General features: G+C 39.7%; 1 long non-coding RNA gene across 3 annotated transcripts in view; it reads right to left on the bottom strand.

Annotated features, from left to right (window-relative positions):
* Positions 1-371: 371 nt before the first annotated feature.
* Positions 372-17,604, bottom strand: part of LOC122688219 — a 46,349-nt gene continuing 29,116 nt past the window's right edge. For all 3 annotated transcript variants that reach the window (XR_006339407.1, XR_006339400.1, XR_006339396.1), the window contains one exon: positions 372-1,342. This is a non-coding gene — a long non-coding RNA (uncharacterized LOC122688219). The remainder of the gene's footprint in view (positions 1,343-17,604) is intronic.

The raw sequence follows: 17,604 nt of genomic DNA, 5'->3' as shown, positions 1-17,604 counted from the left end.
GCTATTGAATTCTTCATTTCTTTTTTTAAAATTTATTTTTAATTGGAGGATATTTGTTCCCCTTTGCTTAGTGGCTGCTCCCACTCTAGTGAGAGTAGGGCCTGATTCCAAGTTGCTGGAGCACAAGCCAGAGCTGGCTCTGTTCTCTTTGTGTTTCCCTCTCCCTTGCCTCAGAGGGCTTGAACGCTGAATTGCCTGTCTCTTTCAACTCAGCTCGAAGGTCATCTATTTATCCGTTAAATGTTTCTCATGCTGTTGAGCAAGTTGTATGTCTCTCCTTTAATTGTGCTTTGAGCTCCTTAAGGAAAGAAACTTGACATCTAGTAAATATGGTTATTGAATATAAAATGTTAAAAAATTAACAAAACATATTTGTTGAACAAATTAAGATTTTACTGACTTAACAAAATTATTTGATAAAAATGGGATTAGAATGAATTTTGGATGTTCTAGAATAGTACTACATAGTATTTTCTTTAGACTTCAGGAAAAGTTTAAAAATAATGATTTGGAATTGACATATGTAACACATAAATTTTTGTGATACATATAACAAAGTAAAAATTTGCCCGTGGTCACAGATTGGGTTCTCCTGGTCGCACACTCTGCAGTGGACACAAAAGTGTAGGAAGTTATTGGGAAGTGCTCTTGGCACTGCCAGTTGTGGAACTGATGGGAAAGGAACTGAAAGAATGGGAGGGGAAGGAAAAGGAAGAGAAGGGGAGGGGGAGGAGGAGGGGAGGGGGTGGGGAGGGGAGGGGGTGGGGAGGGGAGGGAGGAAGTAGGATTAAGCAGATAGAGAATCTCAGCTGTGATATAGTTTCAGGATGGTGTCAGCATCCCGAATGGTGTCAGGAGCTGACAGGGTCCTTCAGAGCTGTCCTGAGTTGGACTGTGATTAATTTGCCTTATAACTCATACATGTAATAAGGGTGTGGTCTGCCTTGGAAGGGAGGAGGAAATGGCAACCCACTCCAGTATTCTTGCCTGGAACATCCCATGGACAGAGGAGCTTGGCAGCTACGGTCCATAGGGTTGCAAAGAGTTGGACACGACTGAATGACTGAGTGCTGCCTTGGAAGAGGCAAAATCCCTCCAGTTGAAGCAATACAGAAAAGGGCTAAGAAATGAGGGCTCTCTGCTGCAGTGCTCCCAAGAGCTGGGGGGATCCTCTTAGTTCAGAGAAGCATCTTGACAATGCCGCACAGCATCCGCTACATCCACAAACACGATGCTCTAGATGGTTTGGATTCCATTAACCCTGAGTGTAATTGTGTGTGGAGTGAGGTGGGGTTAGGGAGGTACATTTCTTCCAGGGCTTCAGAACCACCAGCCATGATTTCTGTGAGGGAAAACAGAATTCAATAAAACTTACATTGTGAACGGAATTTAAAATAAATTGGATAATAATGACTTAAAATCATTTGATTTTAGCCTTTTATTATGTTTAATGTTTCTAAGAAGAAAAACAGATTTTACATACTGAAATTTTGAAAATGTGTTCATTTCAAAATCTTCAGTGAGGATTCTAGAATAAGGAAGTCACTAAGCATAAACATTTGCATTTTTAGATAAAGAAAAATTGTGAATGTGGGTAGCAGTGATTTAAAGGAAGTGTATATAAATAGAGGCTAGTTGTCTTAAACCACGTAATCATGGTAATTCATGAGCACACAATAAAACAACCACAGTTTCCTGTTCAGTGTTCCCAGTAATTAAAACTATATATTGCATTTATCAAGCTTCTCAAGTAATTTTATTTTAATGTCTATGATGGCAGAAATACTGTTCCCTCCATGTTATAATCCTGAAGTATTTATGTCAATAAATGTTTTCTCAAGACCAGAATGATAGCTAAATAAAACCTTAATTTTGGCTTATAAATCTTTCTCTAATAATCTGGGGCAAATTCAAAGGACACAATTCACTAGTTATTAACCAGAATCTAAACAAGGACAACATTCCATTTTGGAAAGAAATTATTGGTCCACTTGAGACACAAGAGATGTTTTGGTAGCAATAGTCCTAAAACTTTGCTTTCCAAGTGGCTCAGTGGTAAAAAATCCACCTGTCAAGCAGAGACGCAGGTTCAATCCTTGTGTCAGGAAGATCCCCTGGAGAAGGAACTAGCAACTCACTTCAATATTCTTGCCTTTGAAATCCCATGGACAGAGGAGCCTGGAGGGCTACAGTCTATGGGATTGCAAGAGAGTCAGACACGACTTAGCCACTAAACAACAACAAACCATTTGGACAAGTCTGTTTATACACAATGATGCTAAATTGTAGTTAATTAAGTTACTGATATCTTTAATAACTTACATATATGCAAGATAAGTAGGCACTTATAGTTATATGATCTTCCTCAAGGTAGTTTACTTTCTAAGGTTTGAAGATGAAGTAAGTCTAAGGTTTGAAGATGATAAAGCTCAGTTGTGTCCAACTCTTTGCAACCCCATGAACTGCATGGCTCCTCTGTCCTGGGATTTTCCAGGTAAGAATACTAGAGTGGGTTGCCATTTCCTTCTCCAGGGGATCTTTCCGACCCAAGGATCGATCTTGGGTCTCCTGCATTGCAAGCAGACTCCTTACCGTCTGAGCCACCAGGGAAGTCCTTTCTAAGGTTTAGTTTCTTCAATTAAGGAATGAGGATATGAAAACTTACTTCACTGAGTTATGTGAATTAGATGTGACAGTGTGTATAAAGGCTTAGTATAATACCTGAAATGGAGAAAGTGATGGATAAATGTTTGCTATTATTATATATTATGTCATATATATAATCTAATTATAATTTAGCATAATTATTATAATCCTAAGATATAATTATCTGCAAAGCCTCTTAACATCACTCCCTTTTTACCTGAATCCCATCAAGCATGCTTAGAACAGCTATGCAAGTGTGTGCAGCTTAATAAATGGTTATTAGAGTACCCTCTGGTTTTCTTCTCGCTCATACTTTTCTTCTTCCCAATCTTCTAAACATATCCTAAGCTTATCTACCCTACCCCTGCCCAACTACTTCACAATTAAAAAGTAAAAAGTTCCTCTTTGTCAAGGACCCAGGGCTCACTGTGCCTTTCCTCCCCACCTCCACCCCTTCCTTACCAGTCATCCCCACAAAGGCCCCTAGAACACTGCTTAGGAAGTTTTTGTCAACAAAGGTTGAAAGAAGAGCCGATTAAAGTTTACGACTATCCCAGTTACTCATTCACAAAACATATGGCCACAGCCCTGCCACTAGTGGTATTATAGTAAACATGACCCAGCTCTGTCCTCGGGGAGCTCACTAGTTGGTTTAAGATACAGTCATTTCAAAGAGCAATTATGAAACAGGGTCAAGGTTATAATTTTTATGGGGTTCTTGCAGAGGTCAGGGAAAGCTTCCTGAGTTTGGTGATATAGGCAACAGTGAACTAGGTGAGAAGAAAAAAAAAAGGTGTCCCTTTAGAAAGTGGGATGTCTGAGATGTCCTGGTTTGTGCAGAGTGGCAAGATTTAAGGTAGAAGAGGCTGGGGCCCAGTCACAGACTTGGAATTTACCGGTGCAAGTGAGGATTTTAACCCTGCCTGTACTTGCGGTTTTAACTTCCTGCTTTTCCTGAGGTTTCCTGTGTGTACCTTCTTTTATTGATCCTAGTGTCAAGAATGGAATTGTGGTTCTGGCTGAAAATGTGCATTCTTGAGAAGTTGGAGTCCCTGGGGAACAAAAAGAAGCTTCTGGCACATTCTTATCACCACCTGCCACTGGGCTGAGTCTACAGCATGCTCCTGGTTTCTCCCAAGGCAGGCACTGATTTCTTTTGGGTCATCAGGCTGTATTTTTTCTCTTTTTCTCCTAAACCATGCCATTTTTTTTTCCTGTTCAACTGAGAAATGTCTAGATTTTATTCTCACATCTCATTTCCCAGTTGCTGTTTCAAAAGAAAATTTCTGACTTTTAAGTCTGATTATTCTATTATTCTAATGAGAAAAACAGTTACTCAAAATAAATGTGCTTATTGTAAGGTAGGTCTTCTTTTTAACAGCCACTGCAAGACCAGTGATGGCTTGGACTTTAGCTGAAGTCATAAACATTCATCACTCATTCAAATGATTCTCTCCTTTCATTCTTCTTGAAGATCAAAGTCAAGGGAAATTTAACATTAGTTAACACTTCTGTTTTTCATTTTGTCATTGCAGTTGGCTCTGCTTTCCTCAAAATGTATCACTCATTGTCATATCTTTAGGTGTACAGGGTTTGTCTATAATTTATCATTTCATCTGTCTCTTTTTTTCCTGGAGCATTGAATCCTTAAAAATTCTAATACATGTCATTTGAAATTAAGTATGTCCCCTCCCCAACTCCCAATTTTTATTAAAGAGGAATAAGTAAAAAGTGAAGTGAAAAAGAAAGGAACAAATATTGTTGTTTCACACATTAACTATAATGCATGGTTTTTATCAGGAAAGCAAACTTAGCTGTGTTTTCACATTATTTCATTCCTGCTAAGTTGCTTCAGTCATGTCTGACTCTTTGAGACCATATGGACTGTAGTCCACCAGGCTCCCAGGCCTTCTGTCCATGGGATTCTCCAGGCATGAACTAAAGAGGGTTGTCATGCACTCCTCCAGGAGATCTACCTGACCCAGGGACTGAACCTGTGTCTCTTACACCTCTTGCATTGGCAGGTGAGTTCTTTACCACTAGCACCACCTGGGAAGCCCTTTCACACTATTAAGTAACATTAATTATTTTCTCAGAAAGTCTTTCAAATGTTAACCACTGATTTTAAATCAAGGGGTGTAATTTCTTCATCTACAAACAATTATTTGGTTTTAGAGTCTTTTGGTGAGAGGAACAGAGGTTAAAATCATTAACAGGCAGGGGCAAGTAAGAGTGGTCATCCAGCACTCAAGGTCAAGCTGACAGTGGTGGGCATGACACCATGACTTAGCAGTAGGACTAAAATGACCTGAAGAATTTGCATTTATTGTTCCCCAAGACCATCATCATCAAGTCGAAGTCAGTCTGTACTTCTGTACACCAGCCTGAGAAAGTGGCAAACTGTCCTTTTTACATTTCTTTCCCTCTCCTTGATGTTCACCTTACCCTGATTCCATCCGCATGAAACGGCAGTGGTGGTGATGAGCTCTACCTCCCAAAGGCTGGCTCTTCCTGGGGTATTCTGTGTCTTCTAACTCTCTCTGATTTCTTGAACAGTGAGGCCACACTTTGGCTTCTATGCACAATCATCTGACCACCAGGCTGGCAGCCCTTGTGGGGTTTATGCTTTAACTTTGGGTTCAGAGACTCGTTGGCTTTATTTGGCATTATTGTCATTGTCATAGTTTCACTTTTTGTCTCTATCAGGCTTTGATATAGTGGCCATTGTTGTGTTTCGCTCAGGATAATGAGATATGCTAGCACGACAAAGAACAATGCTTAAGATTTGCAGCAGCTGCATTTTTGTGTCTTAATTAAGTTTTATTAGATAGCATTTTCATAGAACTCCATTTCTGTACTTATCTCCTTTTATTTACGCTATTTATTGTATTCTGATTCCCACATTATATAATATTAGGAGGTCTCTAAAAGCCGAAATCAGTATTTCATGCATGTTTGATTTCCTATCCCTGTAAGATCTAATATAAGTGGCGGAGAACAGCTTAGAAAATATACACTGTACAAAATAAACTATAGCAGCAACAAAAATATTGGCTTGGAACCAGAATAATGGTCCAAATTCAGAAGTATTTACCTTTTTTCCCCCTGAGAAACCAGGATCTTTTTTAAAATGCTAATTTGCAGTTTGAAACTGTTGAAATACAAGAAGCAGCAGCAAAAGAGACGAAGCAGGCACTTTTGGATATTATAATTACACCTAAGGATTGTTTTTATTATAGTTCTTCAGGTTTAATCATGCTCTTGATTCTGTGAAATGTCATGGAATCACAGGACGGAGGGCTCAAAAGGTCTTTAGTTTCTGTCTTTTAAAGAAACGCGAGTTTAAACTTCTGCAAACATTTACTTACCCTATAGTTTTCTTTTAAAATAACCAGGAAAAGAAAGACCAAAAGGCCCAAAGATTTGTTTGAATAAATAATATTTTACTCAAGCCTTTTTGGTTAATCTAATACATCTGTTACATCTAATACATCAGTTCTCAGGTCTTCCTTTTCTTGCCACTTCTGGGATTTTCCTTTCTCTGATCTCTTTCCCCTCTTCTCAAAGAGAATTTTAAATCCCTCACTTTCCTGCTGTACAGAGAAATTTAGCAAGCAATTTCTGTTTCTTGAGCATGCGTCTATGCCCTGTAGATGATGCTAACCTCTGTCTAGTAATGGTTAATTCAGAGAGTTACTACAAGATGAAGAGAGATCTCTATCGGAGATTTAGGTGACTGAGATTTTTCTTTATCTTGTTACATTTTCATGTACTCGTCTTCTAAATAAGTGACTCCATTCCATCATTCTTTCAACACAGTGATTCCTTTCCAGAAAGATAATACAACTTCATTTCCTCTCTTTTTGGTCCTCTGCTCCGGTCAACACCCATCATCTAGGTTTAGACCCAGAGCTGATTACAGTTTCTAAAAAAGGCCAGACCACTCCAGATTGTAGCATTCATGGGTGGTTGAAAGTGCTGATGACTCAGTTCCTGGGATTCACCAAATACCACCATTTCCAAGTCAAACTATATTTTAGCACTATTATTTTTAAATCTTCATTTGTTTTCCATCAGACTTCTGGGTTTTCTACTCTACTCATTTTGTTCTAGATTTAGTAAAGTTGTTACTTTTTTCCTACTCTTCAGGTCCAAAGGATTCTAAGGATTCAAATTGTGTATATGCTGCTTTTCTGACTATTTTTCTTTGATCCATTCAACACACATATATTGTACCATCTCTGATCATTTAGTTGTGGACTTCCTGGTCTGCTGTCTTGAGAAAGACTTCTGATAAATGTGATGATAGACATGCCACGTAGTGTGCTAAGGTAATAGCCTGGGAGGGAAACCACTGGCTGTCAGGGAAGGGTTTCCATGAGACAGAAACTCTATCTGGTGTCCTAAAGCCTGAGACGGAGAAGGCCAGACGAAGAGGATGGAATAGCAGGGGGAGAGAGTTCCAGGAAAATAAACAGCAGGTAAAAAGGCCTGAAGGTGAAGAAGAGCATGGCCATGTTTAGGCAAACACATGCAAGTTCAGCATGGCTTGAGCACTAGACACAAGGCTGGGTGGGTAAAGTGTGATGATAAAACATGGTAGAGACTTCTGTCATGCCAGGCCTTGTGAGTCATGTTAAGGAAGCTAAGAGTGATGGAGAACCACTTAAGGTTCTTAAGAAAGAAGATGATGTTAATAATTTCAGAGGGCTTACTCTGGCCTTGGTATGTAAAATTGGAGGCCATGAGATCCCAATAACTGGACATAGCAATTACCCAACAGAGAGAGGATGGAGGCTACAACTGAGGAGGGAAAAAATTAGATGAATTTGAAAAATATAAATATGGTAAAATTGGAAAATGAGATGAAATACTCTGCCACTCTTATCATGCTGCTGCTGCTGCAGCAGCTAAGTCGTTTCAGTCATATCCGACTCTGTGTGACCCCATAGATGGCAGCCCACCAGGCTCCCCTGTCCCTGGGATTCTCCAGGTAAGAACACTGGAGTGGGTTGCCATTTCCTTCTCCAATGCATGAGAGTGAAAAGTGAAGTCGCTCAGTCGCTCAGTCGTGTCTGACTCTTAGCAACCCCATGGACTGTAGCCTACCAGGCTCCTCTGTCCATGGGATTTTCCAGGCAAAAGTACTGCAGTGGGTTGCCATTGCCTTCTCCACTCCTATCATAGTTTCCATTAAAATTACACAAGATTTAACGGTAATCCATGGAATTAGGGGCTGTAGTAAACTCTTGAGACAGGGCACTGAGGAACAGGAGTTCCCCAGGTTTTTTTGATGACAGTTTGCTTCAATAGCACTGTCTAGAAGCAGAGTGGCCAGCCTTATAGGCATCAGATTGCTGTCATGCATGTATTTCAGGACTAGATGCCAGGGATGATGTGCTGGCTGAGATGGTTCACTGATCTCAGCCCTGATCAGAACACACCTGAACCACTGTATTGGTTTTAAAGTCTGCATTTGAAAATGGTCATGACTGGAATCTCTACAGAGAGGAATCAAAAGATAAGAGGCCCTCAAAACACATCATATAAGGAATAGGTCAAGAAAGTAAACATACTAAAGACAGGAGGTACACAACAGCTCTCTTTGAATACCAATAGAGTTCTACAGCCTTCAGAATGGGAGAAAATAATGGCAAATGAAGCAACTGACTAAGAATTAATCTCAAAAATATATAAGCAGCTCATGCAGCTCAATTCCAGAAAAATAAATGACCCAATCAAAAACTGGGCCAAAGAACTAAACAGACATTTCTCCAAGGAAGACATACAGATGGCTAACAAACACATGAAAAGATGCTCAACATCACTTATTATCAGAGAAATGCAAATCAAAACCACAATGCGGTATCATCTCATGCCGGTCAGAATGGCTGCTATCAAAAATCTACAAACAATAAATTCTGGAAAGGGTGTGGAGGAAAGGGAACCCTCTTACACTGTTGTTGGTAATGCAAACTAGTACAGCTGCTATGGAGAACAGTGTGGAGATTCCTTAAAAAACTGGAAATAGAACTGCCATATGACCCAGCAATCCCACTGCTGGGCATACACACTGAGGAAGCCAGAATTGAAAGAGACACATGCACCCCAATGTTCATCACAGCACTGTTTATAATAGCTAGGACATGGAAGCAACCTAGATGCCCATCGGCAGACAAATGGATAAGAAAGCTGTGGTACATATACACAATGGAATATTACTCAGATATTAAAAAGAATACATTTGAATCAGTTCTGATGAGATGGATGAAACTGGAGCTGATTATACAGAGTGAAGTAAGTCAGAAAGAAAAACACCAATACAGTATACTAACACATATATATGAAATTTAGAAAGATGGTAATGATAACCCTATATGCGGGACAGCAAAAGAGACACAGATGTATAGAACAGTCTTTTGGACTCTGTGGGAGAGGGTGAAGGTGGGATGATCTGAGAGAATAGCACTGAAACATGTATATTACTGAGTAACAGGCAGGAAGGCCAGGGGTCTCCAAATGGAGGAAACAGGCTGCAAGTGCCAGACATTTTTTCTCTCTCTTAAGCGACAGGAGGAAACAAACTAGGGATATATATATATATATTTTCTCTTCCCTTCTCTATACAAGTTTTAAAAGGTTTCTCTTAAAATACTGTGTTGCCATAATGACACCTGGTTCCACCTGAAGTTAACTATTCTCAAACCTTGAGTTAACCAATGTATTTTTCTTATGGAAATGTTTGTCTTAAGCTATGTTAATGTACTATGCATTTACCCCAGACTCTGTCTTCAAGTCAGTTCTGCCAATGGCTCAGAACCTACTTGATAAACCAGTATGTTATACTCAGACATTGTTCCCCTAATCTATGTAAATGAAACTATTTGTATGGTAATCTGCCCTTCTAGAAGATTCAATCAATCGTTTTATGGCCCGTGATAACTCATCTGGTGCCAAAATTATCCCAAAATATATCTTATGGATGAGGGGCCTGGTGCCATTCTGAGTTTTAAGACAGTCCTTTGTTTCATTAACAAACTGCTAGTGACTATATAACATTCAGCTGAAGACTAGCAGGGGGGTACTCTTTCTGCCCCCTTCTGATGCCTATGTCAGAAGCTTTCTCTATTTCCTTTATACTTTAATAAAACTTTATTACACAAAAGCTCTGAGTGATCAAGCTTCGTCTCTGGCCCCGGGTTGAATTCTTCTCCTCCGGAGGCCAAGAATCCCAGTGTCTTTTAGTGGTTCAGCAACAACCTTTCATTACCATATGTGAAACAGATCGCCAGTCCAGGTTCCATGCATGAGACAGGGTGCTCGGGGCTTGTGCACTGGGATGACCCAGAGGGATGGGATGGGGAGGGAGGGGGGGGTTCAGGATGGGGAACACATGTACACTCATGGCTGATTCATGTCAATGTATGGAAAAACCACTACAATATTATAAAGTAATTAGCTCCAATTAAAATAAATAAATTAAAAAAAAAACAAAAACCTTGTTCTGTGTGACCTCAGAGGGGTGAGCTGGGATCTATAGAAGTTCCCAGGAGGTAGGGAATAGAATCTCACCCTGAGATCCAAATTTTGGAGTTGGCTGAAAAGTGGAGACAGTGTACTCCCTCCCAGTGTGAATATCCAACAGACCAGGCTGTGACCTCAAAAGTACCTTCCAGATCCAAGTCACTTCATTTTTAAAATACTTCTATTCTGCCTTCACTCATTCTCCTGCTGATAGGCCTTGCACAGAGCAAAGTAGGAGATACCTTGCCACTTACACTAAGTATAGCAAATGAGTAATAAGTACTTGATGAATGCTAATGACACTTCCTGTGTTAGTGCCTGAGTTGTCACCTCATCCTTTTTTTGGTGGATCTTTATAAGTCTATCTTAGAATGAGGATTCACTGAAAATCAGTCATGATTTTGTCTAGACTGAAGTCCTAAGTTTCCTATTTGTATCCTTCTTTGCCAGAAGTGTTAAATGTGACAATGGGTATAGGAGTGAGGCTAATCATGATGGAGAAAGCAGGGGAATGGTTGAGAGTGGGCTCATAAAAAATTTTTATGTTACAGTCCACTTATCTATGGCTTCCCTGGTGGTTCAGTGGTAAAGAATCCTCCTGTCAATGCAGGAGATGCGGGCTTGATTCCTGGGTTGGGAAGATCCATTGGAGAAGGAAATGGCAACCCACTCCAGTATTCCTGCTGGGGAATCCCATGGACAAAGGAGCCTGGTACAGTCCTTGGGGTCACAAAGTGTCAGACACGACTTAGTGACGAAACAGAAACAACAACCACTCATACAGGCCATCTCATTGGCAGTTGAGAGATGTAATATCTAAACATCTTGCCCACCTTTTAGCAAAAATTTTGATTTTTTAGTATGTACTTGTTCATGTTTCTTATCAAAACACTATCACAAAGGATAAATTCCTCATTTTTCCTCTTTCCCTTTCTATATTTTCCTTTTCAAACAATTCAATCCAGAAGCCACTGAGTGAAATTAAGGAAATAATGATGGTCCAGAACAGGATGTAAAGCCCAAATGGGATGAGAAGGTGTCTATCAGTGGGGGAGCCCAGCACAACATACCTGATCGTGAAGAGATGAAGAGGGTGTCCATGCAGGTGTGTGGGTGATGGCAACCCAGTGAGGGGTATTGGGGCCTGAGACGTGTTGAAAGGGCATATGCCTGAGGTCTAGGTTTGTCTGTTATATACGAGGAGGTTTGTTACATACAGGAGGATCTATTAATTCAGTAAATATTGAAAGGATAATGGGAACTGTTTTCTACAGGAGGATCAATTAATTCAGTAAATATTGAAAGGATAATGGGAACTATGTTTTTCAAAGTCAGAAAATAGCATTATAAATAACGGAAGAGAAAAAACTAGATGTTGGATTGAAAGGAGATATTAGTATGAACTCATGCTTTTCAATGTATATAGATAGAGAAATATGTTTAGTTGTGTATATACATACACATATGTATACATATATGTTGGTGGATATATCTGTGCATTTGATTGTATATACATCTACATTCAGCTTTATCCAATGAAGGAGTCCTGGAGCTGTGGCACCCCCATAGTATTACACAAAACTAGCACCTAGATCTTGGTTTCTTTTCTTTCTTTCTTTTTAAAATTAATTTATTTATTTTAATTGGAGGTTAATTACTTTACAATATTGTGGCAATTTTTGCCATACATTGACATGAATCAGCCATGGGTGTACATGTGTTCCCCATCCTGAACCCCCTCCCACCTCCCTCCCCATTCCATCCCTCACGGTCATCCCAGTGCACCAGCCCTGAGCACCCTGTCTTATGCATTGAACCTGGACTGGTGACTCATTTCACATACGGTAATATACATGTTTCAATGCTATTCTCTCAGATCATCCCACCCTCACCTTCTCCCACAGAGTACAAGAGTCTGTTCTATACATCTGTGTCTCTTTTGCTGTCTTGCATATCGGGTCATCATTACCATCTTTCTAAATTCCATATATATGTGTTAATATACTGTATTGGTGTTTTTCTTTCTGACTTACTTCACTCTGTATAATCGGCTCCAGTTTCATCCATCTCATCAGAACTGATTCAAATGTATTCTTTTTAATATCTGAGTAATATTCCATTGTGTATATGTACCACAGCTTTCTTATCCATTTGTCTGCCGATGGGCATCTAAGTTGCTTTCATGTCCTAGCTATTGTAAACAGTGCTGAGATGGACATTGGGGTACACGTGTCTCTTTTGATTCTGCTTTCCTCGGTGTGTATGCCCAGGACTGGGATTTCTGGGTCATATGGCAGTTCTATTTCCAGTTTTTTAAAGAATCTCCACACTGTTCTCCATAGCAGCTGTACTAGTTTGCATTACCACCAACAGTGTAAGAGGGTTCCCTTTTCTCCACACGCTCTCCAGAATTTATTGTTTGTAGATTTTTGATAGCAGCCATTCTGACCGGCATGAGATGATACCACATTGTGGTTTTGATTTGCATTTCTCTGATAATAAGTGATGTTGAGCATCTTTTCATGTGTTTGTTAGCCATCTGTATGTCTTCCTTGGAGAAATGTCTGTTTAGTTCTTTGGCCCAGTTTTTGATTGGGTCATTTATTTTTCTGGAATTGAGCTGCATGAGCTGCTTATATATTTTTGAGATTAATTCTTAGTTGCTTCATTTGCTATTATTTTCTCCCATTTTGAAGGCTGTCTTTTCACCTTGCTTATAGTTTCCTTCGTTGTGCAAAAGCTTTGAAGTTTAATTAGTTCCCATTTGTTTATTTTTGCTTTTATTTTCATTACTCTGGGAGGTGGGTCATAGAGGATCCTGCTGTGATACTGTCTTGATGACTGTAGCTTTGTAGAATAGTGTGAAGTCAGGCAGGTTGATTCCTCCAGTTCCATTCTTCTTTCTCAAGATTGCTTTGGCTATTCAAGGTTTTTTGTATTTCCATATAAATTGTGAAATTATTTGTTCTAGTTCTCTGAAAAATTCCATTGGCAGCTTGATAGGGATTGCACTGAATCTATAGATTGCTTGGGATAGTATACTCATTTTCACTCTATTGATTCTTCTGATGCATGAACATGGTGTATTTCTCCAGCTATTTGTCTCATCTTTGATTTCTTTCATCAGTCTTTTATAGTTTACTATATTTAGGGTCTTTTGTTTATTTAGGTAGATTTATTCCTAAATATTTATTCTTTTCATTGCAGTGGTGGGTGGAATTTTTTCCTTAATTTCTCTTTCTGTTTTCTCATTGTTAGTTATAGGAATGTGAGAGATTTCTGTGTGTTAATTTTATATCCTGCAACTTTACTATATTCATTGATTAGCTCTAGTAATTTTCTGGTGGTGTCTTTAGGGTTTTCTGTGTAGAGTAGATCTTGGTTTCTAAACATCATTCTCTCCTCTAAGGGACCAAGGCTTCTTAGAGAAATGACTGATTTCTGGGATGAGAAAGGAAAAGTACAAAATAAGCCTGAAATATCTTGTTTGGCTAAAAAGTAAGAAATTGTTTAAAGAATAACAGAGACTGACAAAAAGATGGAATAACTAGCTTGAAGGGGTCCTGTTGACCAAATCTGGAGCACTTTGTATATCAAAATAAATAATTATAGAAGTATAATATAATTGAATAAAATGGGACTCAATTAATTCATAAATATGTAAGTTAAAAATAGTTTAATGATGAGACATTTGCATGGTCTCAAAGTACTTTGTAAAGGAAATACTTATTAATTACAAAGAAAAAGGGGGAATTCAAGAGCTGAGAAAAACGGAAAGAAAAAAAAATTTCACAAGAATTTTGAGGGAGGGGCTGAGGTTCTCCCAAAATCCTGGGATTAAAAAATTTGTACACTGATATTAGTGGACTGTATATATGTGGGTATTCAGATTAAACATTCACAATCTCATTTAGGTTCACCTTCACAACTATAAAATAGAGACATTACTGTTTCCTATTTTACACATAGGCAAACAAATGAGAAATTAAACAACTTGCCACAGCCAATAAGAAGCTTCAGGATGTGAACTCAGGCCTGACTCTAAATCTGCTTCAATTTGAGAACCAATATGGAGTCCCTAGAGAGCCCCTGGTGGCTCGGATGGTAAAGAATCTGCCTGCAGTGTGGGAGACCTAGGTTCGATCTCTGTGTCAGGAAGATCCCCTGGAAAAGGAAATGGCAACTCACTCCAGTATTCTTACCTGGAGAATCCCATGGACAGAGGAGCCTAGCAGGCTACAGTCCTTGGGGTCGCAAGAGTTGGACACGACTGAGTGACCTCACTTTCTATGGAGTCCCTGTTTTATGCTTACCACAGGCAAGATCTGCTGCAGTTTCATTTCTCTAAATTAGTTCTGGTTGCAGACCTGCTCAATATAGCTCATAATTTATAATGAACACATTTCGTGTACAACTCCATTTGTTGTTGTTGTTCTTTTTCAGTTGCCAAGTTATGTCTGACTCTTTGCGTGTCCATGGACTGTAGTATGCCAGGCTCTTCTGTCCTTCACTATCTTCCGGAGTTTGCTCAGATTCATGCCTACTGAGCTGGTGATGGTATCTAACCTACTCATCCTCTGCCACCCTCTTCTCTTTTTGCCTTCAATCTTACTCAGCATCAGGATCTCATCCAATGAGTTGGCTCTTGGCATCAGGTGGCCAAAGTATTGGAGGTTCAGCTTAAGCAACAGTCATTCCAATAAATATTCAGGGTTGATTTCCTTTAGGATGGACTGGTTTGATGTCCTTGTGGTCCAAGGGACTCTCAAGAGTCTTCTCCAACACCACAGTTCAAAAGCATTGATTCTTCAGCTCTCAGTCTTGTTTATGGTCCAACTCTAACATCTGTACATGGCTACTGGAAAAACCATAGCTTTGACTATATGGACCTTTGTTGACAAAGCGATGTCTCTGCTTTTTAATACATTCTCTAGGTTTGTCATAGCTTTTTTTCCAAGAAGCAAGCATCTTCTAATTTCATGGGTGCAGTTGCCATGTGCAGTGATTTTGAAGCCCAAGAAGAGAAAAATTTGTCACTGCTTCCACTTTTCCCCCATCTATTTGCCATTGGACTTCCCTCATAGCTCAGTTGGTAAAGAATCTGCCTGCAATGCAGGAGACCTGGGTTTGATTCCTGGGTTGGGAAGATCCCCTGGAGAAGGAAATGGCAACCCACTCCAACATTCTTGCCTGGAGAATCCCATGGACAGAGGAGCCTGGAAGGCTGCAGTCCCTGGGGCCACAAGAGCTGGGCATGACTTAGCAGCTAAAGAGAGAGAGATGGAACTGAATGCCATGATCCTAGTTTTTTTTAATGTTGAGTTTCAAGCCAGCTTCTTCTCTTTCCTCTTTCACCCTCATCAAGAGGTTCATTAATTCCTCTTTGCTTTCTGCCATTAGAGTGGTATCATCTGCATATCTGAGGTTGTTTATATTTCTACTGGCAATCTTGATTCCAGCTTGTGAGTCATTCAGCCTGGCATTTTGCATGATGTTCTGTATATAAGTTAAATAAGCAGGGTGACAAGATAGAACCTTGATGTTTCCGGATTTTCAACCAGTCCGTTGTTCCATGTCCAGTTCTAACTGTTGCTTCTTGACCTGCTTATAGGTTTTTATGACCTGCTAGAGGAGGCAGGTAAGGTGGTCTGCTATTCTCCTCTCTTTAAGAATTTTCTGTGTTCTGGTGGTCTGTGGTTCCTTTTTATTGTGGAGGTTTCTCCCAGTGGGTGGGGTTGGATGATTGGCTTGTCACGGTTTCCTGGTTAGGGAAGCTTGCGTCGGTGTTCTGATGCGTGGAACTGGATTTCTTCTCTCTGGAGTGCAATGGAATGTCCAGTAGTGAGTTTTGAGATGGGTCTATGTGTTTGGTGTGACTTTGGGCAGCCTGTATGTTGACGCTTAGGGCTATGTTCCTGCGTTGCTGGAGAACTTGCGTGGTATGTCTTGCTCTGGAACTTATTGGCTCTTGGGTGGTGGTTAAATCCATGGCTGATTCATGTCAATGTATGGCAAAAACCACTACAATATTGTAAAGTAATTAGCCTCCAACTAATAAAAATAAATGGAAAAAAAATTAAAAAAAATTTTTTTCCACAGTATTTTGTGATCCACACAAAGTTTCTAGCATAGTCAGTGAAGCAGAAATAGATGCTTTTCTGCAATTCCCTTGCTTTTTTCTATGATCCAATAGATGTTGACAGTTTGATTTCTGGTTCCTCTGCCTTTTCCAAATCCAGCTTGTACATCTGTAAGTTCTTGCTTCATGTACTGCTCAAGTCTAGCTTGAAGGATTTTGGGCATTACCTTGCTAGCGTGTGAAATGAGTGTAATTGTATGGTAATTTGGACATTGTTTGGCATTGCCTTTCTTTTCTATCGAAATGAAAACTGACCTTTTCCAGTCCTGTGGCCACTCCCAAGTTTTCCAGATTTGCTGGCATATTGACTGCAGCATTTTCACAGCATCATCTTTTAGGATTTGAAATAGCTCAGCTGGAATTTCATCAACTCCATTAGCTTTGTTCACAGTGATGTTTCCTGAGGCCCAGTTGCACTCCAGGGTGTCTGGCTCTAGGTAAGTGACCACACCGTCATGGTTATCTGGGTCATTAAGACCTTTTTTGTACAGTTCTTCTGTGTATTCTGGCTACCTCTTCTTAATCTCTTCTGCTTTCGTTAGGTCCTTGCCATTTCTGTCCTTTATTTTGCCCATCTTTGCATGAAATGGTCCCTTAGTATCTCTAATTTTCTTGAAGAGATCTCTGACCTTTCCCATTCTATTGTTTTCCTCTATTTCTTTGCATTGTTCACTTAAGAAGGCTTTCTTATCTCTCCTTGCTTTTCTTTGAAACTCTGCATTCAGTTGGGTATATCTTTCCTTTTCTCCTTGGCTTTTTGCTTCTCTTCTTTTCTCAGCTATTTGTAAGGCCCCCTCAGACAACCATTTTGCCTTCTTGCATTTCTTTTTCTTTGGGATAGTTTTGGTCACTGCCTCCTGTACAATGTTGTGAACCTCCATTCATAGTTCTTCAGGAACTCTGTCTACCAAAAATAATCCCTTGAATCTATTTGTCAAAACAAGAGTCTGAAATGCAGTACTTGGGCACAATCTCAAAAATGACAGAATGATCTTGGTTTGTTTCCAAGTCAAACCATTCAACATCACATTAAATCAAGTCTATGCCCTAGTCACTAATGCCGAAGAAGCTGAAGTTGAATTGTTCTATGAAGACCTACAAGACCTTCTAGAACTAACACCAATAAAGATACCCTTTACATTATCATAAGGGATTGGAATGCAAAAATAGGAAGTCAAGCAATACCTGGAGGGAGGGAGGTTCAAGAGGCAGGGGACACAAGCTTACCTATGGTTGATTCATGTTGATGTTTGGAAGAAACCAAAACAATTCTGTAAAACATTTATCCTTCAATT

This window comes from Cervus elaphus, chromosome 1 (assembly GCF_910594005.1).
Source record: "Cervus elaphus chromosome 1, mCerEla1.1, whole genome shotgun sequence".
Taxonomy (NCBI): domain Eukaryota; kingdom Metazoa; phylum Chordata; class Mammalia; order Artiodactyla; family Cervidae; genus Cervus; species Cervus elaphus.
The sequence above is the reverse complement of the archived record's forward strand: the minus strand, read 5'-3'. Positions and strand labels throughout refer to the sequence as shown.